The sequence below is a fragment of the Mauremys reevesii genome, linkage group 1, assembly GCF_016161935.1.
Source record: "Mauremys reevesii isolate NIE-2019 linkage group 1, ASM1616193v1, whole genome shotgun sequence".
NCBI classification, from domain to species: Eukaryota; Metazoa; Chordata; order Testudines; family Geoemydidae; genus Mauremys; species Mauremys reevesii.
Window position 1 is genome coordinate 205,409,257 of NC_052623.1, and position 22,303 is coordinate 205,431,559.

Sequence of the window (22,303 nt, forward strand, 5' to 3'; positions counted from 1 at the left end):
TAAGCTGCTTCACTTACTAGATTTTGGCTTGTTCCTCCTTCGGGGGTGGGGTGGGGGGAATGCACTAGGTTGGATTTATTTATTTTGGAGGCAGATGTTTTGTAAGTTCTAGTTGGATTTTAGTGAATAGGAAAGCAGGGAATTTGCCAGCCTGTTACTCAGTCACACAAACTACGGTCTTTCTAGGACATAGAAGATGCTTACAGATCCTTCAGAATAGGTCTTAAAAGATGCAACTCATAGACTCAAAGTCAGAAGGGACCATTATGATCATCTAGTCTGACTTCCTGCACAATGCAGGCCACAGAAGCTCACCCACCCACTCCTGTAACAAACCCCTAACCTATGTCTGAGTTATTGAAGTCCTCAAATTGTGATTTAAAGACCTCAAGGTGCAGAGAATCCTCCAGCAAGTGACCCGTGTTCCACGCTGCAGAGGAAGGTGAAAAAGCTCCAGGGCCTCTGCCAATCTGCCCTGGAGGAAAATTCCTTCTCGACCCCAAATATGGAAATCAGTTAAACCTGAGCATGTGGGCAAGACTCACCAGCCAGACACCCAGGAAAGAATTCTCTGTAGTAACTCAGATCCCACCCCATCTAACATCCCATCACAGACCATTGGGCATATTTACCTACTAATAATCAAAGATCAATTAATTGCCAAAATTAGGCTATCCCATCATACCAGACCCTCCATAAACTTATCCAAGGAAGGATTTATCTCTATCAGATTCGCAAACTCAATTATTTTAACTTTTACTCTCTTTCTCTTGTTTTCTCCATCCATTCATCTCAATATATCCCCTCTGGTTGACCAATACCCAAAATCACATGGTCTAAAACATGCCAAGACATCTCATTGCACCTCAGCCTGACAACTCTTGGTGTGTGAGATATATATGTACTGTACAGTCATAATACAGCACAATGCAATAACAACATTCAGCATTTAAAGTACTGGTACTTTCAATACACGGATCTCAAAGCAATTAAATGTTATGGGCCAGAATGTTATGATCAGAAGTTTGTTTGCAAAGATGCACAAGTGAAGTTGTTGGAAAAGTGCAAAAAGCATCCTATCCCTCCATCCCTGAGCAGGAGCTGGCCCTAACTGCAGTGTTTGTGCACCACTGAGGCACACAGATTGCTTTTGGTGAGAAATGTTAGCAGCACTAGCCGCTACAAAAGGGGAGAAGAGGAAGAGAGCCATGGCCCACCCCTTCACCATGGTTGGCATAGCAGACTGGCCACATGGGGGAGAACACACTATAGCCTCTGAAGGGGTTGTGTGGCCTCGCTCTCCCTAGGTGCCTGAGAGCTCTTGGAGGCATGTGCCTCCCTGAGATGCACTGCCTCCCTGAACCCCCATTCTGATAGTGTGCAATTTCACATCATCCCTGATGTGGGGCTGGGGCTTAAATTAATAATGTAGCTGTAACTGATTAAAGTTTGGGTCTAGTATGTGACTGTAAAAATGGCATTGTGGGGATCACATTTACTGTATCTCAGTGACTCCAGATCAAATGGTCTCAAAATACACATTAAAAGATGTTTTCCTCCCCCTAAACATCATGCTGCATACTCCTCCTGAGAGTCCAGATTCTGACATCAAAACATAGGTAACAATTCTTTTGATCATACATAAGGCAGAATGGCATTCTGTACCTGCTCCCAGAGTCATTGGTTCTCCAGAGCTAACAAGAGTAAGGAATGGTGCAGTCTTATTAGTAAAGCAGATAGGACTCTCTATAAGCAGAGAGAGCATGTCTGTGGAGTAAGAAGGTACTGGTTTTGTAAAGACACTTTTCTGAGCATAACTGAACTTTAAGCCTCATATTCTTGTGAGCAAAGTCATGATTATCACTATCTTACAGATGAGGAGAATGAGGCATGGAGTTGCAAGGTGAAGAGATTGGTTTAACATCCAAGAGACACTTACTCTATAAACTCTGTTTTCTGAACAGGTGAGAGGACTGACTTTTCCCCGTTGATCAGCAATCCCAGTATATCTAAGGTGGATTGGATCTTGGCCACACTGGATATCATCAAGCTCTTGGATTGTCCTCTCACCAACAAGCCGTTCAGGTATGGAAACACTTGAACTCCTGATTTCCTTACGAATGAAGCCACCACTGCCATTAATTTTGTAAGAACATCATGGAGGCTGTAGATAGCCCAAATGGCAGGACTGCAAATTGATAGTGGGATTGGTTGACCATAAATCTGAGGAATTTCCTGTGGTATTGATATATTGTTATATGAAAATGTGTCTTTTAAGTCAAGGGCACCAGGATCTGGGGATGGGGGTGGGTAATGGATTCCAGAGTGACCATGCAAAAACTTTATATATTTGTTCAGCTCTCGAAGGTCTAGTATGGGTCTGAGACCTCCTTTTGCTTTTAGAATTAAGAAATTCAAGAATAAAATCCTTTTCCTCTATGCAGAGGAGGAATTTCCTCTATGGCTCCCAACTGGAGGAGAGATTGTACCTCTTGAAGGAGAACTTTCTCATGCGAGCGGTCGCTGAGAAGAGATGGGGAAGGGGGGCAAGATGGGGGTAGAAATAAACTGAAGCATGTATCTCGTATCCACCATGCTTAAGACCCACTGGTCTGTAGAGACATGGGTCCAAGCACTTAGGAAATGGGATAGCCTGTCAGAAAAAACAGGGGTAGGGAGAGGCTGGCAAACTGCAATCTGGAAAGATTCCCTTGACAGGAACCCAAAACTAACTCCTTCGTTTTCCCAGTCTGTCTGAATGAGCATGCAGTAGATGAAAAAGGAGGCGATGGTGGTCTCCCTGTAACCTTCCCCTTTCCTCTTAGATTGGTCCTGGTGGGAAGGTGAAAAGGAAGCATAATGACAGGACAGTTGTGGATGGAGCTGATTCTTCTTTGTGAAAGGATTGTAAATAACCAAAGACTTGAGTGTAGCACTAGAGTCTTTAAGACTATGAAGCTTGTCATCAGTCTGCTGGGAAAAAAGAATCGGTCTCTCAAAAGAGAGATCCTGAATGGTTTGTTGGACCTCCTGAGGAAGACCTGATAACTGTAGCGACAAACATCTATGCATTGTAATGGCTTTGGCACCAGAATCCGCACCATTCAATGCAGCCTGAAGCAAGGTCCTAGCCACCATCTTTCTCTTGTCCACTACTATGATAAATTCTTGTCTTGCCTCCTCTAGCAACTTCTTGGTAAATTTTACAACATTGTCCCAGAGATTACCTAGTAGCAAGGCGGTGTGGTTCCAGTGGGCAGGTTTGGTCACTAAAAAATTAAACCTGCAAAAATGGAAAAGTCAATCTCCACCAAATATTGATGTCTCGATCATTGATATGGCTGACCTTGCAGCTAATGAATGGCTGGCATTCTGCAGAAAGGGACTGCCCAAAAAATTCAAAGCAATTTTGGACTGACTTTTTAGAGGTCTATGAATAAAGGAGATCCTGAAGACAGATATATTGCTTCCCCTCCCCTCTCTTTATCTAACCCTCTCTAGTCCCTTTATGTATTACGATGAATCTAGTATTCTGGTATATTTGTTGTATTTGGAAAAAATTATAAAAAATTATAAATAATAAAACATTGTGTCCCAGAAGGAGAAATCATAATGTCCTAGCAATGCTTGCTGATTAGAATTCCAGAGTTGTAGTCCAGCTGTCAAAAAAGCTTTTCTGCCAAAAAACCCCTCAAGCTTCTTTCCATCTTTTGATTTTGGGCAGATGCCTGCTGACCCTAGCATTCTCTTTTGCGTGTAATCATGTTCAGACCCCAGTGAGGGGACTTCTGCTCAGTTCTTTTAGCTATAGGAGGCAGGGAAGATAGTGTTTGCCACAATACTTTTGTGGGCTCTGATCCAGAGTAGCCTCATTTATGAGGAGTGGTACTTGAGAAGGCCCACAGATCCCAATATATCAACCAATCTGTGTGAGTTCTCCTGAACTACTTCCACCTGTATATCTAGGAAGGGTGCCACCCTCTTTAAGATATCCTAGTGAGCTTTGTAACCATTCAGGTGAGGAGAGGAAACACCAGACGTTGCCTTCTTGAATGATGATGAGGAGGAACCAAAGGCTGGCTGAGGTGGAGCTTCCCCCAATTTCTCCAAAGGGGGATTCACTGAGGCAGAATACCTATGATTGGTATCAAACTCAGTACTGGGAGCAACTTCTTGAAGCTCTTGCAATGCAGCTTCATGATGTCTAGTGGAGGACGTAGAAGGGGAGGATAGGGTCAGGATCTGAAGACTGGAGGAAACCCCCACAAGTTCCAATACAGCCATCGATATGGCACAAGAGACCAATTTCTTCCTGATCATGGCTTCCTACTAGCTGTCCAATGCAGAAGCTCTACTGAATACCAGGGGTGAAAGCCCTGTGGAAGAGAGTGATGGGTAACATGATAGGGCTTTTACACATAAGACTGAACGTCCAACTCAGACGACAAACTTGAGTCATCCAACCAGGAAGATGCAGTGCTTTTTGGTGCTGGGAGTCTGGAGAAGATGATTTCAGGGAAATCATTGCCAACTTGCCACTCAGTGCTATCATAGAAGGCGATACTATAGTGTCCAGAGGTTCCCCTGGTAGCGAGATGCAATCCCATGTTCTGAGTGCCCCATGCCTCTGTTTGCCAGAAGCTGGGAAATGACAACAGGGGATGGATCACTTGACTATTGCCTGTTCTGTTCATTCCCTCTGAAGCACCTGGCATTGGCCACTGTTGGAAGACCTCTGGTAGCCAGCAAATCCATGAAAGCATCTGTCAGTACCAGGCAAGATAAGAACATAAGTACGGCCATACTGGGTCAGACCAATGGTCCATCTAACCCAGTATCCTGTCTTCCGACAGTGGCCAATGCAGAGAGAATGAACAGAACAGCCAATCATCAAGTGATCCATCCCCTGTCGCTCATTCCCATCTTCTGGCAAACAGAGGCTAGGGACACTCATGGCATGGGGATGCATCTCAGCCCATCCTGGCTAGTAGCCCACTGATGGACCTATCCTCCATGAACTTGCCTAGTTCTTTTTTGAACCCTGCTATGGTTTTGGCCTTCACAACATCTCCTGGCAGAGTGTCCCACAGGCTGAATGTGCATTGTGTGAAGAAGTCCTTCCTCGTGTTTGTTTTAAACCTGCTGCCTATTAATTTCATTGGGTGACCCCCTAGTTCTTGTTTTATGTGAAGGAGTAAATAACACCTTCCTATTCACTATCGCCACATTATCTCTCTTTTCCAAGCTGAAAAGTCCCAGTATTTTTAATCTCTCCTTGAACCTCATGGGCGAAGCCAGCACTGAGAGACTCAGCATATTGCACGCCATGGCATATGCCTCAGGTGTTGAAGGCACAGGGAGAATCTTTGCAGCAGCTGTTTCTGAACCAAAGATGATGGCATTGCTGAACAGGATAGTGCATCCTTAGAGATCCATCTCATTGGTGCTGGCGTCAATGACCCTGCCTGAGGTGCTATCTGTACCAGAGACTGCTTCAGCAAGATTACACTCTACATTCCTCCCAGCTTTTTTCCTGGACTTTGGTGCTGGGGAACTCAATCTTCTGGATGATGGGTCCCTCAATGCAGTCTTCTGGTGCTTCTTCTTTGGTACTGGAGAAGAAGATTGGAGACAGGACTCTGCCATGACAGGAGTAGCACTTGTAATAGAAGTAGAGGTGCTTGGTGCCCTCCCCAAACCGGAATGCTCTGAGGGTGGGAGCAGAGTTGCCTCCATAAGAAGGTGCTTTAGTGTGACCTCCCTACCCTTTTTAGTTTGGGGCTTAAAGTCCCTACAGATTTGGCACCTGTCCCTGATGTGAGTTTCTCCTAGGCACTTCACAAACCTGGAATTAGGGCACTGACCAGCACCTTGCATCCAATGCAGTTTGAAGCTTGGGAACTGAAGTATGCACCAGCACTGGATGTCAATATCCCAAACCAGTGGGAACAGAAGTGTACAGTAAGTACACTAATAAAACAAGAAACCTACTAGCAGAAAACTACACTAAGACTACAAACTATCAACTGTTAACGAGTGCCAACTATACCATCGCACAGCAGCATGAGGCAGCAGAGGGCACGTGCCACCTGACAGGTACCTCCTAAGGGAAAATCTCCAACACTAGTGCACTGGGCATGAACACACCTGAAGTGGAATGGACATGTACAATCATTCAAAGAAGAACAGCTCTTTACTTTCAAACGGAACATATATGATAAGGCAGGGATTCTCAAACTGGGGGTCGCGACACCTCAGGGGGGTCACGAGGTTATTACATGGAGGGGGTCGTGAGCTGTCAGCCTCCAGCATTTATAATAGTGTTAAATACATAAAAACAGTGTTTTTAATTTATAAGGGGGGATCACACTCAGAAGCTTGCAATGTGAAAGGGGTCACCAGTACAAAAGTTTGAGAACCACTATGATAAAGAAATCAGTGAGAGACAATAAATACAGAACTCTACTATGTCATATTTAGAAAGTTGTGTTTTAGAAAAGAATTGTATTTTGAAGCATAGGAAGAGGAGACATAAGACATGGGTTCTAATCCTGGATCTGCTACTACATTCCTATATGACCTTTAGCAAGTCCCTTACATCTCTGTGCCTCAGTTTTCCTGTTTGTAAGATGTGAATAACAACACTTCATTAAGTCACAAGGATGTGACAAAGCTTAATTCATTACATTTTTGTAAAGAACTTTGAGATTCACAGAAGGATGCTGTTATGCATGTGCAAATTATCATTTTATTACAGTATCATATTAACAATGCTACAGTTGAAGTTGAGATGAGACTGTCATACTAAATCCCTTCCATTATTTGCTTGTGCCACTGACTTTTGGTCAGACACTTGTCATGCCTTGTCTCTATCCAAAAGTGACATTTTTAGGAAAGTTTCACAAAAATCCAGTTAGCCATTTTTTAGTCATCCTATTATGTAAAAGATAGTTTCCTGCTGTTAATTTTTCCATAAGCTTTCCGCCCTTAAACATGCTTGTATAATTAAAATATGGCTTTGTTTTAAAACATCAAACTTGACATATACATAGTCCTGAAAGAGAAGTAGCAACTTTGCCATGTTTGAAAGCATTTGGTTTTCAAATAACAAAGTTATTACCATTTTAGAATAGCTAAGTGAGCATTTACTGCCTTAAAGATTCCAATACGCTCTGTGTTATGATTTTCAGATTGTAGCCATTAGTGAATCTACTGAATTGTGTGAAGGATAAGAGTAGAGGTGTGAAGTTAGATTTGCAGGCTATTTACTCCAGAGGGAATTCTGTGTCACTGCGCAAGTGCAGAATTAATGTCCCGCAGATCCCTCCCCCCAGAATAATTTATACTGACAGGGAGGTGAAGGCAAGCTGAAATTACACCTTTCACTCACCAGAGGCTGATGTGGCGCCGGAAGAGAGGGCAGCTGTCTCACAGGCCAGAGCAGGCAGCGGCGGGGAGGGAGGGGGCAGAAGCTGTCTTCCTCACAATGCCCTGCCCACGGGGCCAGGTGAGGAGGCATGAGATATGGGGGGATGGAAAGAGTGGGGCACACGGGGCTGCTGGTGGGGGGGGTGTCACACAGACTGGGGTTCAGAATGGGTAGTGGAGTGGACAGACTGGGATGAAGGCACAGGAGCTAGAGGGTGACAACATTGAGCCAAGAGCTGAATGGGAAAGGGGGTTCAAGGCCACATGGGACAGGAGGAGGCTGAGTGGGGGTTCTCTATTCATATGCCTAAGAAGGAACCTATTTGTAAAAAACCCAACATTTCCTGAATCTTTTTTGTTGTCTGTATTGTTACAGCTATACTTGCTCACCAGTATTTTGAAATAAACTATCAAAATAATTGAAAATGGAGTGATTATATTGTGTTATTTTGACAAATAAAATATGCAGAATTTTGCACAATTTTAAAATATGGTGTGCAAAATTTTTAATTTTTTGGCACAAAATTCCCCCAGAAATTTGAATGATCATACAGAAAGCTTATATTGCCTCTAAAGACCTTGGAACTGTTACTTAGGTGAGCAATCAATAGCACCACTCTTTCTCCTGAAACAAAACCCCTCTAAAATTTTTCAGTGTGTCATCTCTGAAAGAGTTTATAACATTTTAAAACTAGCATATAAAAATCAAATAATGATAAGTACATTCTTTGAGTGCATGCTGGGATGCATACATTATTGACATAAGAAGTTGCAACTAAAAGGCCAGTGGCTCAGGGCATGAAAAGAAATGGCCTAGTGATCTGGATAACCCTGATGATGTTTGGAAACTGAGCAGGCTTATAATTTGGCTGGAGATGATCTGAAAATATCAGGTATTCTAGGCTTCATGCTATTCTGTGATGGTAATGGCGTCTCTTGAAGATTTTGAGACTCAGTTTCCATTGTCATTTACATCTTTGCATGGTGGGTGTAAAACAGTACCAGATCAGACTGGTGGCATTTTACATTCACTTTATACAGTCATGCATGACAAAGCGAAGTGCCAGGCAGGTGAGAATCAGCCCTTTAATAATTAATTTAACGTGAAATGTTTTAGATTTTGATTTCTTACCTCGTGGACTAACTTGTGGTTATGGTGTGGTACCACAGTGATGGTATATTAGTAATACCTAAAACAGATTAGACTGGATTTGATAGATGACATGGGTTTCATTCCTAATCCTGTTTTCTCACTCCTACAATATAAGGGCACATGTGTGATACACAATGTGGGACAAATTGCGGCTTTTCAGCCACTGAACAATCTGAGGGTCTCAGCTGGAATTCCTCCTTCAGGCGGAGGTAACTCTTCCAAGGGTGAATGGCAGCTGCAACACTTGTGCAAGAATGCAACACGTGCTGCTCTCTGGCCTTATCTACACTACCGCAGTAAATCCATCTAAATTACACTACTTCAGTTACATGAATAACGTAACTGAAATGGATAAAACTAGATCCACCAGGCTGTGTCGACAGGAGACACTCTCCCGCTGACTAACTTTCCTCTTCTCGGGGAGCTGGAGTCGACGGGAGAGTGCTTTGCCATTGACTTAGCAGGTTTTCACCAGACCTGCTAAATCGACACCGCTGCATCGATCGCACTAGTGCAGCTCTAGCTGTAAGTATAGACAAGCCCTAGGTGTGGGGTTGAGCTCTACTAATCTGTGCATACGGCTGCTCCTTACCCACCTCAAGGAGAGTAGTGGCGTTGGTGACGCTAGACCCTTACAGTCCTTGACCTTCCTGAGCCTGATTCTTTTTTTGTTTATGTGAAAATCACGAGAAATCGCTGATGTCAATGGAATTACAAAAGGTGTATGTGAGACGAGAATCTGGCCCATCTGGGCACAAGGTGTGCAGTTATGCCTGGCTGTTGCATAGGGGCAAATATATGTGTGTAAGAGAGAGACTCTTGATGCCCTCTCTCCCATTTGTGCTGTCACACAGGGTTGGCACAATCTGTCCCTGTATGTACATCAGTGTTTTGGCTTTATATATCCATTAGATTACGAAGTTTTGTATGTGTGTTCTGAACAGCGCTAAACACATTATTGGTGCTTGGCAAAGAAATAATCTCCACAATATGATTACAGAAAAAAAACAGTTCCTTCCCACCTTACCGTCTTTTCTAAAAGTAGTATGTCACATTGCCCAGCACACAGCATGTGATCAGATAGTGAAAGACCTCATGGAAATGAACACAGTTTACAGGGGCAGAGGTAAGGTTGCTGTGGGAACCTTAACTCTGAATTTCCTGAGTTTAGTGAGATTTTAATCTCAATCTCCACATTATATCAGCATCATTTTTGTGTGTGCACATATCACGTGGTCTAAGCCAGTGCATTGTTTCTAAATGCAAAGGTACATTTGTGTTTGTGAAAGGGCATCTTTTCACATTTTGGCAACTATGAGCTACTTAAATTAATTCTGATTTACAGTGTCAGATTTTTAGCCCTACCAACATAATAAAATCAAGTTTAAAAAACACTGAGAAAACAAACCAACCAACCATCCAACCCTATCGTACATTATGTGCTCTGCAGTTCTGAGCCTCAGTAACAAGACAAAAGGAGACTGAGACTTTGTCATTCACTAGCTGTTAATAATCAAGAGAAGATCTGCAGACAAGCTCTTTGAGGGCTCTGTCTGTCTCGGCCAGGTAGATGCTGCAATACACAAAGGACTTCACACGGGGAGAAAGAAAGAGTGTTCATGGACAATGATGTAGCTTTCTTAATTAAGATTTTCATTACTGATACATACATTAAGGGTTTGCAGATGCAAGTGCCCAAGCACTCTCATGTACAGGTAGATCTCTCTGATTCTATCGTAAGGCACTAGGCACACTTTTGCAAAATCATCAGGAACATTCACCAGCTAAGGCTCAAAATCTGCTCACCTGCCCTTTGCCACGAAGACAATGAAAAATAACAAATGATATTTCACTTGCCTATCAAAACAAAATTAACCCTCCCTAGGTGAGCGAACAAATGGAATTTTGCAAGACTGGATATTGAAACGGATTCTGATCTCACTTACACCTATTTATGTTGAAATAACTTCAGGGGCTTCAGTAGAATTATTCCTGATTTACACTGGAGCAATGTCAGTAAGACCTGAAACCAGGACTGTTAAATGTGCCCTCTTGTAAATGCTGAAGTGTGTGAAAAGTACCAGATATCCTACTGCTAGTGACACACACGTTCCATAAAAGCTAGAGGTTGTGATGCATCCTTATACAAAAGCAAAAGAAGAAATCTTATAGTGCAGCTACAGTCCCTACATTATACCAGAGATCTGAAAGCTGATCTTGCTCTTGCAGTAGTTTGCTTTGTAGTTACATTAATCATCTTGTTTTGTGTGTAGACAGGGGAGGTGTATAAAGAGGTGCAGTTGGAATTTGAACCCAGATCCATATTCAAATTTTACAAACGGCCTCCAACTTTACAAGTGACTGAAAGAGAACTATAGACATGAACTGTATAGTGTTTGAAATCTGTATCTGGCTTCTATTTTGTGGATTTGGCCTACTCTAGCATGGGAGGTTTTGCTTAAAGAATCAAGCTGTCTATCATCTGCTTAACAAGTCAAAAATTGAAAAATAGGAATCACAGGGTTGTCATTGTTGATGCCATAAGAGATAGGAATCAGCTTGTTGAGATGGGTCAAAACCAGACATGCATGCGTCCTGTGAGTACCACCAGAAAAAATTGCCATTGGGTTGTCCTCAGAAAATTTGGTGTTGCTTGGTGGGCACTCTAATGATTTGAAAAGTATTCCCTGAGTATGAACTAAGTGCACACATGAGGGAGAAAAAAAGAGAAAGAGAAGAAAGTGGAAGTGAATAGGAAACTGCGGAGAAGAAAACATTGTGTCTTCATATGCTGTGGATCTTTCATCTCTAAGATTCCTATTCCCAGCCTCTAAATAAAGCAACTGTCACGAAGTGTGGTTTGCAAATGGATCATCAGTGACACCCATACAGATGTGTGCATCTGTTTGATTGTATATAGGCAGCCGGAAGGCAGATGGATTTTTTTTTTTAAAGCAAGAGGGGTAGAGAGGAAAATGAAATTGCTGAAACACTCTTAAGAACTGATTTTTAAACACGGTACCTTATGTAGGACACCCAGAATAAATTTGGAGGCTCTGTCTGGCACTTAGGTCTTTGAGTGGGTATGTGTACAAGTGCCAGTTTGAACACCCAGATGTGAGATCTGAAGCCCTGGTAAAGGCAGTTATATCTGCAAATTGGGATTTTCATGGTAACTAGAACTCAGTGTTATTTGTCTTTACTGTTTTGCTTCATGTCTACAGTATAAATTATACAGAGATAGGTATACAATATGAAATTAGTCAGCACTGACTGCACTAAGCAGGGTTTTTTGGTCTGTAAAAATGTAACAGCAGCACTACCAATGTACTCAAGGTGGTAGTGTGGAATCTACTTGTGTGACGGTTGACAATATAGGTAGAGAATAACAACAGGCATGCCAGATCCAAGATAATTTCCCACTACAGCGAAGGCACTATCCTGAAAACTACAACATGGCCTGCAGTCAAACCACCTGGCGTTATGATCCCATCAGCTCTAACAAACGAGTCTTAATATTTGGATGGAAGATCTCTAGGTTGCTGCAAGCAGCACTGCCAGTGATTCAGCAAGTGGCCTTCTTCCATCTGAGTCTAGAAAAGAATGCATCGGTGTGGTATAAAGGAGGACTGGGAAATCAGATTTTTTCTCTCTCTCTTCTCCCTCCCTCTATCTCTTTCTTTGTTTCCTTCCTTGGTTCCTTCCTAAATTTAAAATCTTTACTCACCCTGAATTTTCCAGATCCAGATCCAGATTTTGCAGCTGCAGCCTGTTATGTTTCTGTGCACCCTAGAATCCAAATACCTTTAATAAATTCAATTACATTACTTGGATGAGAGATAACATACAACAACATCAAGGGAGCACCATTGGAGGGCTCCTTATCTTAAGTTGCTGTCCAGGCCACTCCTTAGGTTCAGTCTCGTTCAAGTTGAACAGATCCAGTTTTGGGCTCCACAACCTGGGGTTTCAGAAGAACAGTGATAGTCATCACAGTCTATAAAACTACATACACTGAAGAGTCTGTCTCTACTTTTCATCCTTACATTAACTTCTAGTTAGCATTTGCCATTATCAATCATTAAACAGTCTGAAAATTCACACCTGAACTAACGATACAGCCAAAACTCTAGAACATACATTGGTTCCCTCTTTTGAGTGGATTTCTGCAAGGACTTCCTGGATAGATTATCAGAATCTAGTCTTACTAAGTTGCAATAGGTAGCAAATCATGAGGTTCATCTTAGTTTTTTCACAACACTCAGTTTCCTCATGTAATCCTGTTGCTTAAGTGCCTTCAGTGGTTATATCTTATGGTGGAGAATTCAATTTAAGGTCATGACACTTGTGTTTAAGGCCCTTCATTTCTGGAGTGCCTTCTTAGTCATATGATGTGATTTCTGTACACACACCAGTATAAAACCTCTACTCCGTTTCTAATCTTGTCTCACCATTTCTTCTCTTTGCAAATGCCAAGTTAAGAGAGTCTGCCCATGCGCTCCCTTTTCAGAGCATTATTTCTCTTCAGAAGATATTCAGTAATTGGGAAAGGTACTCCTCATTTTCTATCCCAAAATGTTGTGTAGTATTACCATCCATCTTAAGCAGATGCTCCATTTCTCCTCCAAAGAGCTGAATTTCAGAGGTGGATGGAGTGATTCTCGTGGATAGTTTGTATATCAGTTTATTAAGCAACCTGGGATACTTCAGAAAGAAAATTGCTAGATACTGTAAGATTTATTATACTATAGCCCTTTTGTCATGCAAATGCTCTTTCACTGATTCACAGTTAAGGAGAGTTGGCCTAGATGGTCATAGCCTCCTGTCAGATGCTGGGAAAAGTGCTTGTGTATCTAAACGCTCAACAACTCTGATAAACAGAAAGATGCTTTCCAGCAGTTTTTTTAATGTTGTGACCATTGCTACAGCTTTTGTTGGCTGTTACTGGTGCATTCGGTCTGCCTCATATTTCCTGAATTTGCTGAAAGTTAGTTTGTCACTAAATACACATATTCTTAACCTGTAAATCACCCTATTCAGGAATTCTATGCATTAAACTATATCTAATAATCCTTGGCACCTCCATGTTCATAGGACTCCAGATATTCTGATGATTGTTACAGCAGATGTTTCCTTTTAGGAAATCAATAGGGAAGAATGCTTATGGGAGAAAAAAGATCCACTGAAAGATATTATCTTGAAGAACGTCAGTCCTCTCAGCCATAAATAATTATGCCTTCACACATAAATCAGGCACCAAATGAAATTAATAAGCAGCAGGTTTAAAACAAACAAAAGGAAGTATTTCTTCATACAACGCACAGTCAACCTGTGGAAGTCTTTCCCAGAGGATGTTGTGAAGGCCAAGATTATAACAGGGTTCAAAAAAGAACTAGATAAATTAATGGAGGATAGGTCCAGCAATGGCTATTAGCCAGGAGGGGCAGGGATGGTGTCCCTAGCCTCTGTTTGCCAGAAGCTGGGAATGAGCGTCAGGGAATGGATCACTTGATGATTGCCTGTTCACTTCCTCTGGGGCACCTGGCATTGGCCACTTTGGTCTGACCCAGTATGGCCATTCTTATGTTCTTAAACTAAGAATTCACAGATATTAAAGGAAATTCTATCAGAATATAAAAAATCACATCAGAACATATGGTTCTGGCAAGGGATTTCTGGCAAAGAAGGGTCTCTTTGTCTAAAAACCCCATATAATGACAGAAGTTGTGGAATTTAGTTGGAGAATGAAACGGCGCATTTCACCAGTCGCAGTGAGGAAGAGACACAGAGCCAGCTCTTTACCTTACATCAAGGGTGGTAATGTATCTATTCTTTCTGTATTCTGTATAGTGCCAAATTAATTTCTGATTGATAATCTTTGATTAAATAATTCACATTGAGCCTGTTTTTTGACAATCTTGAATAATCATTAACTCCAGACATGCAACAGTGAGGACTTCTGTTCTCACGTCAAGAAAGATTGGGTGACCCTTGTGAGAGGCAATGTGGTCTAGTGGACTAGGAACCAGTAACTCCTGATTTTTAGTGCTGTCTCTATCACTGACTTCCTCTGTTGAACCGAGGAAGTCACTTATGCTATGTCTCAGTTTCCTTGCCTGTAAAATGGGAATAATGATACTAACAAACTTCACAGGAGTGTTGAGAGTGATAGTTAGCTGACATTTGTATAACACTCTATGCTACAGCATGCTGACTATAGGATAATTAATTGATGAGCAAGTTCCAGCAGCATGGAACACACATATGGATATCAGAGACTATTTTATCATCTGTCTGATATAATGAATAGTCATGCTCAGACACTGACAACTAGCAGTCTGGGACACTGCCAAGTGTGTTTTGACACACATATCATTGACCATCTGACTGATGATTCTCATATCTATGATAAGGTCAACAAATTGCCCCCCAGCTTCCTTTAGGTCATCATTCCTCTACTAGAGAGGGCTTCATGAAGCTGTGGAATAAATGGCTTTTTTCAGAGCAGAACATTCAAAAAGATATATAGGTCATTAACACCTTTCAGCATACCAACACTCCCATCTCAGCTCTGCCCATTGTCCCAACAGAATTGAAATGTCTACACCCTGAATAATTTAGCTTCCAGAAAGAAAGAAAGAAAGAAAGAAAGAAAGAAAGAATTTAACAAATTAAAAATTATACAAGCTTACAAATTTATATATGTCCCTGAAATAGAGAGAGATGAGAGGGTGTTGGGGGGAGGGGAATGAAAGGAACCTCAGTGTGTGCAAGAAACTCCGCTTACAGACACAACAAAGTGTGCGACTCTTTAGTGTTGCAGATTAGGAAACTGAGGCTTAGAGAGGAGAAATGACTTGCTCACCATCACATGGTAAGTCACTGACAGAGTGGGATTTGAAGCACAGAGCTAGTTTATATAACAGAACTATAACAATTATGAAATGGTCAACTACAATAAATGCTGATGCCATGTGGTCCCCACTGGGTTTCCATGAATGACTGCTGATGCAGAAAGGATTAACATAAATGTTCACATGTGAAGCCTTTGAACATCATTCATACTTTGTATCGATAGTCTGAAGTTCTGCAGTGAGAATAACAGGATTTGTTAGGGGCCATTATGAACCACCCGTTGGACAAATACATGATGGCAAAGGGCTGGTGGGACTTTAATCAATTTCCTTACTCGGCCAAATAAATGTCACATTAGACGTAAGCCATACTTCATTTTTGAAGGCCTCTGCACCCCTTGATGTACAAGCCTGGCACTGCCACTAACATAAATAGGAGCTCTACCCATATGCATAGACTCCTACCTATATGTAGCAAATACATCAGAGTGAAAGTGGAGCAGGACATTTTTGTAATTTATGAGTATGGGACACCTTATAATGAAAGAGAAAGAGGAAAGGAAAGAAATAAGCATGATAGGTAAATTCATCTGCATAGGAGTTGGCACTGTCATACCACTTTGTGCAATAATCATATCATATCTCTGGCTATAATTTTTCCTATGGGAAAAAATGTTCCATTTTTCCTTCAGCAACATGGCAAATGTTGAGAGTCAACTTTAAATCTCAAAGTCACATGTTGTAATGTTTGATACCAACCAAACAACACTCCGTAAGGTGCGAGAATGTTTCAGCACACACCTGAAGAAATTAAGAATTTCCACTCCCTTTTTTCCACTCCACTTCCTCTGCTTTGAAAAATATTCCCAGAAACAAAAAAAAAAAAAAATAACTTGTGTATAAACTTGCAGATGTAAATGCTTTCAGCAAATTAAAAAAGAGCTGCTTATTACATTGTTTTTCTTCCAAACAGTTCTTTAACGTTCAATTGTTTTTCCACTGAACAAGTATTGGACATGGGTTTAGGCTGCAAAAGTAGAGCACATCTTAAAACCCCCAAAGTTTGGATCTGGAGTTTTAGGCCTAAATGTTCAACACCCAGTAATTTTTCATTCCCATTTAAGATACCTAAAGGCCCATTTCCAGAGGTGTCGACTTCAGTTGAAGTCAATGGGAGCTGCAGATTCTCAATGCCTCTGCAAATCAGGTTCAAGGGGTTTCAAGTCTGGCACTCATAAACTGAGGCACAAAAAGTTAGCGGAGACTTTTGAAAATTTAGGCCAGAACTAAGGACAATCTCTAATTACCTGTTACAATTATGACTGCTTGGCAGTGCTAAGGTTCCTTATATATTGTATTAAGTCATCTTACTGTTTTCCAGAATCACTCGATTTCACAATGCCAATGTATTACGAAATATTAGGAAAATGTAAACTTGTTTAATTAAAAAAACACCACCATATCCTCAAACTTGGCAACATTTGTAAAAAGCAAACCTCAAACCATGAGAGAATTTTACATTTTTGCCGCCCCAGATCTCAAAAAACAACTCCCTAAATTAAAGCAATATTTTTTTCAACCAAAAAAAAAAATCATTGAGCTGACAACTTACATACCAACGACCAAGCCCAAGTGAAAAGCCATGCATAACACAGGTTTGCAAAGGAAACCACTGATAGATTTTTTTTAACTCTAGCATTGTTGGGCAGAAACGACCCATAACTGTTGATAGTGGGGGGCCCCCACAATTTAAAGCAGCAGTTTTTCAAATTTTTGGAGCAGAGTCCCCTCTTTGAGTTACAATTTTTGTTTGCATCTCCCAAAGCCAGAAAAAAAGGTGAGTTGGGGTAGAGGTGGCGTTCCCTCACCAGTCCTGCTGGGCTGAAGCTCAAGCTGTCTGGCATCATCACTCCCCCACACCCCGAATGTTCCTCCATACCCTCTAGGGCAGTGGTCCCCAACGTGGTGCCCGTGGGCGCCATGGCGCCCGCCGGGGCATTTATATGCACCCACCTAGTGCCCAGCAGGGGAGAGAAGCCGCAGCCCCGCACCTGCTGGGGACAGAGAACTCCGGGGCTGCAGGCTGTGGGCGCTGGTGTTCTCGGTCCCCGGCAGGCACGGGGCTGCAGCTTAAGCCGAAGAGAAACCATGGCCCCGCGCCTGCTGGGGACGGAGAACGTCGGGGCTGCAGGCTTCATTCTATGTTAAAGTAAGAATAATAAATATATTTGGACCAGCAGTTCAACAATGTTTTGCTTTTTTAAAATAAATAAGATGAAAACTGTTTATGATATTTATTTTGTAAAAACTCCTTAACTTTTCTTACAGGTAGATAAAACAGAGCAAATTCACATGGTAAGGTGAAAGAGTAATTGCCGAATAATTTAATTAATACCTTTTACATGTAAAATTACCCTTTTTATCTTATGGATTCATATACTATGTAATATTAAATATGATGTCTTTTGTATTATTTAATGTACAAATACAATATAAGCCTTGAAAAATCGTTGGCGCCCGCCACACTCTTCTGAAAACATGAATGTGCTACTGGTCACAAAAAGGTTGGGGTCCACTGCTCTAGGGGGTGTGCCCCAAAGTTTGAAAACCTCTGATTTAAAGGTTCTGGTGGTATGCGGCAGGGCATATGAACCCTGGCAGAAATCTGGAGGGGGACGTGACCCTATGTGTGCCACCACGTGTCGCCTCTGTTGTTGGGGCATGCTAAAGAAACTATATTACATACCCTAAGACTTAGTGAAAACTATGCTGATGGTCAGTCATACACACTGGTGTCAATATAAGCAGTGAGGGTTCACATACTGCTGCCAACTTTGTAGTTGCAGGCGTTCCAGGTCATGAAGTTGTATTCCAGCGAGCACAGGTTGAAATGCTAATGAAATATTTTCTGTACCTGTTCCAGTCCTGGATGATGTGGAATACAAGTTGCTTTGTGCTGAATGAGAGCTCTGGGATGGGATAATACCCATTAGGAAATCATGGCAGGCTTTACCCATATCTAAAAGGAAACCTCCATCCCTTGCCTCCCTAATTCAATTTAGAAATGTACAAACCACTTCTGCACATGCTCCCTATTCTCCCCATCACACAGTGGAAATGAACCATTCTGAGTCTCACAAACTGATGCTGTACAGAAGTTTGGGACAATTGGGTAGAACAAGTATACCCACTGAATACCGAGCCTTGCAGCCAGAGAGACCTAGAAAATACTTCCCAGGGGCTTCAGATTTGCTTGAATGGGCCCTGAATAAAACACATGACTCTTGTCACTGAAAGGTACAAAATGCTGAGTACTTACATGAGACACAGAAAAGGTTCCTTCAGGAGAAGAGCACAAACTGATCGCCAAGGATCTGAGGGGAAAACAGGAAAAACAGCATGAAGAAATAAAGCAGGTATAAATAAGCGAAATGACAGCAAAATAAAAAGGAGACCCAGGAGCCGCAGGGATTCTTGCAATTCCTGTAGAAAAAATAAATTTTTCACTTCATCGATCACATAAACCTTGCAAACTCAGAAATTATCAGAACCAGGGGACTGGATAGCTCAGGGGATTGGTAACAGGCTAGGGAGCCTTTCATCCCTAGGATGCCAGTCTGAATCCATTCCAAGTCAGCAGAGATTAAGTGATGTTACCATCTGGTGGTTCTTCAGTTGCTTGTGTGAAATAACATGGTGGTCCCTGTGGACAGGTGTTCTCTTCACAAAGCCCACCACCATAATTGGCATTAATTGGCCTCCTTGTCAGTAGTCTCAGGAGAGAGGTTAAGGATTAAATTTGCCACAGAGAGTGAACTCCTCTTCTTGGCCCTAGATACAGTTCCTGCAGGTCAGAGGTGAGGCACATTATGGGGGCAGAGTGGTGAGGAAGCTTACACTACAGCTGCTTGTTTTGTGGATAAGTAGTGGCATGTCAGTCTCTTCTGTCTTTGGCCTAAAATTGATGTGTTACCTACAGCCTTAGTAGAAAAGAGATCTCTGCTTCAAGAGAGAATGTTTGGGGGAACTATTGCCTTCTGGTAGTCTAAGTACTTAGCATAACACAGAGTCTCTGGATTTACCTATGTATGTTATGGATCATCTGAGCTATACTATAAACCTATTGTCCAGGACATATTAACATGGAATGAATTAATGAACAAGATGAGTCAAACCCTGCTACTCTGAGTTGTTCCAGATGGATGACCTGTTCCTATCTGAGATTGAAAGCAAAGGTTTATACAAAAGATTGATGTTTTGAAGGATCATTTCATGGAAGTGGAGGTGCGGGGTCAGGGATGGAGTTAGAGTGCGGGAGGGGGTTCTGGCCTACGGCAGTGAGTTCAGGGTTCAGGCTCCGCCCGGGCAGTGCTTACCTCAGGCAGCTCCCGGTCGGTGGCGCAGCGGGGCTAAGGCAGGCTTCCTGCCTACCCTGGCTCCACACTGCTCCTGGAAGTGGCTGGCATGTCCGGCCCCTAGGTGGAGAGGCCAGGCGGTTCTGCGCGATGCCTGCGCCCACAGGCCCTACATCCACAGCTCCCATTAACCACGGCTCCCAGCCAATGAGAGCTGCAGAGCTGATGCTGGGGGCAGGGGCAGCATGCGGAAGCTTCCCTGATTGCCCCTGCGACTAGGGGCTGAAGGGACATGCTAGCCGCTTCCAGGGAGCTGCACAGAGCCAGGACAAGCAGGGAGCCTGCCTTAGCCCCGCTGCACCACTAACTGGACTTTTAATGGCCCAGTTAATAGGGTCAAAGGGTTAAAAGGGTCAAACTGTGTTTGACATGAAAATTTGTGCTTTTGGTAAACCTATTTTCAAAACCAATTTTTTAAAAATTGAAAGCCAATTAATTTTTTTAGTAAAAATTTTCATTTTTGAGAGAAAAACCCACTTTTTATTTCAATTACTGTTTGATGAAAAAAATGTCGACAGCTCTAGTTATAGGTCCATCAGTAGGAGCTCTGCAATCCTTTCATCAAACAAATTGGTATGATAGTAGGGGAGTTTAAAAGGGTCAAGTGGAACCTCCCAGCGGCAGAATGGAATGCTGGGAAATGGATACAGTAGAAACTTATTTGCAGCGACATCTTGTAAGAGCAACTGCCACTTGCAAGGAACACTTTCCCTACTGTGAATTGTCCGCCTGGAAACAGCAACATAGCTGCCGTGTAACAGCAACATTTGTGACGTTGTGACATCACATTCGAAGGTGGAGATTGGGGTGCATATAGGGGCATTGCCCTCACCCCCAAACTGTGTCTTTCCACTCCCCTCCTAACCCTGGCCCTTCAGCGCAGGTCCAGGGCATACAGCCCTGTCCATTTGCCCTACCTGACAGAGCCTGCCTGTGTGGACAGCATGTGCAGAGGGGAAGGTCTGGAAGAGAGGGGTTTTTTTGTGGGGGAAGGAGGAGCTGGGGTCAGGGAAGCAGCAGTGGCGCAACTGGAAAGTTTCCTACTCCCTTCCTCAGCATCTGGCTTGCAAGCAGTGGGGTGGGGTAGGGTGGGGCGGGGGTTTGCTATTTTGCAGTGAGGGGTATCAGGGACACTAAGCTATCCCCTCCATCTCAGTTGCTGGTGGCGGGGTGTGGGTGTGCTGTTTTGCAGTGGGGGCTTGGGAGACCCCCCTCCCGGTGCACTGACTTGTCCCTTCCCCCTCTCCCGTTTCCATCGTCTGTGATTGGAGCCGCCACCCCCTGTCCATTCCTCCTTCTTCTCCTTGCTGACTGGGCATCAACATGGAGAGAAGTGAGACCACAGGAGATACAGTCTCCCTGCTTTCCATTTCTGTGTCCAGTACCGCAACAGCCCCAGTACCTGGGAGCAGTAATTCAACCTAAAGTTCTTCGGAGCATTTGGTTGACAAACTCTAACAAGACCCCAGTGAATAGATGCGAACTGAAAGTGTCATAACTTGGTTAAAGTTAGGTAGATTTTCACAGGAGTGGCAACAGGGCACATCCCTACCTACATTTCAAGTCTCTGATCCAAGCTTAGAGGCGCTTGAGTTTCCCAGTGAAACCATTGTAAGACTCTTTTAACATGGTAATTTTTTAATAATGTATTTTTTCCCTAATCTTTTTCTGAGAAATGGCTGAACTGTTTCTGCTGAAATTTTCAGGAGGGGGGAAAAATCAGCTGGAGGCAGACCCAGCGTAAAAAATATCAGCCCAAAGTCTTAAAGTTTGGCAGTTATAAGCAACTGAAAATAGGGTGTTATAATGGGAAGTACCAGCCAATCTTAAATATAGGTGTTGCTACTTGCATCATTTACAGTAACAACTTTAATGCCAAAAAATGCCAAATTATAGGACTGGGCCCTTAGTTTATAAAGTTAAGTACTGAACATTGACTTAATTGGGAAGCGAGGGCTCTCACCATTTTGCAGAACATATTCATCGGCTTTTGCAGAATTAGGCCACAGAGAGCATATACAAAAATCACATTAACTATTGAAAGGCAGTCAGTTCTGGGGTGGCACTCAACAACTGTTTAACAGTGCATAGCAATACTACAGAAATGTTCAATGGAAGAAGTGAGGAAGAGCACTATATCCAATGAAAACTGTAGGGAAATTTTAGATGAGTAATTACACTAGGCCTAAATTGGAATTTGGCAAGTCACCAGGGCTAACATTCTGCCAAAAGTGCCATAAAATCTTTAATGATCACAAGTGGTCCAGGCGCTGATTTTAAGTCCTGTGCAAAATATAAAAATAAAACTTTCCATGTGAAGTGTTGAAAAAACAGGATGTATCTGAGGAAACTGTGATTCACTCAATGTTAGATAAATATAGAAAACATATGAGATGTGGGCCAAACTCTACTCTCTTACCCCTTTGCAACCTCATTGACTTCACTGAAACTAA

The 22,303-nt window shown here is 42.5% G+C and overlaps 1 protein-coding gene across 37 annotated transcripts in view; it reads right to left on the reverse strand.

The window, feature by feature from the left end:
• ZBTB20 (zinc finger and BTB domain containing 20) overlaps positions 1-22,303 on the reverse strand; it is a 646,879-nt gene that overhangs the window by 145,938 nt on the left and 478,638 nt on the right. For 36 of the 37 annotated variants that reach the window (XM_039497079.1, XM_039497067.1, XM_039497069.1 and 33 more), the window contains one exon: positions 18,755-18,809. The gene's annotated coding sequence lies outside the window, so the exon portion shown is untranslated. Of the gene's footprint in view, positions 1-12,308; positions 12,359-18,754; positions 18,810-22,303 lie in introns of those variants that run through there. The other variant, XM_039497075.1, reaches the window with a different exon arrangement.